Raw genomic sequence first — 2,105 nt, forward strand, 5'->3', positions numbered from 1 at the left:
ATACCAAGATATGGCAGCAGGAAGCATTCTCCACAGCAGCTTACACAGCCTTAGGAAATGCAGGAGATCATCAGTGCCTGTGCCACATAATGCCACAGCAATGTGAGCACCAGTGCCCCAGGCACTTATGGGATGGACTTAGCTGAGGCCAATACCTATCCATATTAACATCTTTAACATGTTTTATTTTCATTACACTTAGTTGCACACAATCATTCTTAGAATATGGTAACACAGGAACTTCAGCACTGGGAAGTATTAGATAATGCAACAGTACTTATGCCTCAAATTGAAGTAATACCCTTAACATGACACTTCATTAGCTTCTCAATAAATAATCTTGATGTCATTACTCAGCATTCATGCATTCTTTCCTCAGGCAAAACTAGCTGCAAAGTCAAATTATAGCAGGAATATTATATGAGTAACACTTAAATGAGTGCAAGATTTAGCCTGTTATCTGTAAATGACCGAGGTGCCTTTTCTGATTTACTTTTTTAAATCACATTTGCAGAAAACAGCTGTTTTTTCTAGAGTTTCAGAAGCCAGGTCAGTGTGACTGGAAAGGCATATTTAACACTACAGTGATGTACTTACTGTTTTAGAGCTAGGTCTGAAAGCTAAATATAACATTAAATAATTAAAAATCATAGGTACAGATGACACAGACAGAATTACTAGCATCAGAAACGCATCTGAGAATACTCTGTTACACTAATCAGAATGAGAAGGTAAAGCCAAAAAGAAATTATACCCTGAGGAAGTAGTCTGTTTTAAATAAAAAGGAGGTTAAAAGTAGCCCAAAGGCTTCATGGTGGCATAATCAACCATGAAAGAGTAAAAGGGATGGTGTTGCCTCATCCTTTGAAGATGTAATAAGAAAGAAATGGATATATGTGATTTAACCCACAGTTTTCTTGAGCACTTCTCACCATTGATGCTATGCTTGAATCCTGATGACCACACAGCTATAAGGTTCCTTAGGAAATCACCATCTCTCCTTTCACTTTGGCCAATTTCATTTGTCTTCCACAACAAACTCTCTTTACCAGCTCATTTCCCAAAGCCTGATTACATGACTTAATCTTTCCTACATCACATCTTTACATGTTTGCAGTCGAGCCAAGGAGAACAGCTGTTAATGACCATGTCTAAAAATCAACCAAAGTATCCTCAACATGTGAGGACATTTCCCAAAATAAACCATCAACCAGATCACTTGAGGAAGAGATAACCACAACCTTCTCTGGTACAGGGGTGATTGTTGATGTGCCTTTTTCCCTCTGCCCAGAACACACGGCCTACTGACCATATCAAAAAGGTCCAGTGGACTTTTATTGCAAAATAAACCCAAAAAAGTTACACTGGAATTATTAAGTCACACTTGCACTGTAGTAATGGAGAGGTATTTGGAAGAATGGGGTTTACTGTAGTTAAGTTTCCCAGATACTCCGTTTTTTCCCTGAAGGAATTAAAGTACCACAGGGGAGGACGGGGCACTTATTCAGCAGACGTCCCCACATGCACACAGCAAGTTGGCTTTCCAGAACTGGTTTGTAGTTGGCTGCATGTTGAGTCACTTCCTCCTGCGCACTCCTGAGTATCGCACGTCACTTAGCCTCATCACTAACCCACGGTGACACTTGCTCACGGCTGTGTCAGCAGTGATGACACAGGGCTGGCCTGTTGAGTCTGGGGAAGGCTGAGAGGGGCTCTTGTTTAATGCAGCTATCTCCGAGGTGAGTGCCAAGAGGATGGTGCCAGACTCCTTTGGTGGTGCCCAGCGACAGGACAGGGAGCAATGGCCATAACTAAAACACAAGCAGTCCCACCTCAACATGAGGAAGAACTTTACACTGAGGGTGGCACAACACCGGGACAGGCCGCCCAGGGACATGGTGGAGTCTCCCTCTCTGGAGACGTTCCAAGCCCCACCAGGACACGATGCTGCGTCACCTGCTTTAGGTGACGCTGCCTTGGCCTTGGGGTCGGACTGGACGATCTCCAGCCTCCCCTCCCAGCCCAACCACCCGTCGGGAGCGGCAGGCGGGGCGGGCATAGCCGGGCGCTCGGGGCGGGCCGGAAGCGGAGGCGGAAGCGGAGGC

The sequence above is a fragment of the Lichenostomus cassidix genome, chromosome 2, assembly GCF_008360975.1.
Source record: "Lichenostomus cassidix isolate B80296 chromosome 2, HeHo_3.0, whole genome shotgun sequence".
Lineage (NCBI taxonomy): Eukaryota > Metazoa > Chordata > Aves > Passeriformes > Meliphagidae > Lichenostomus > Lichenostomus cassidix.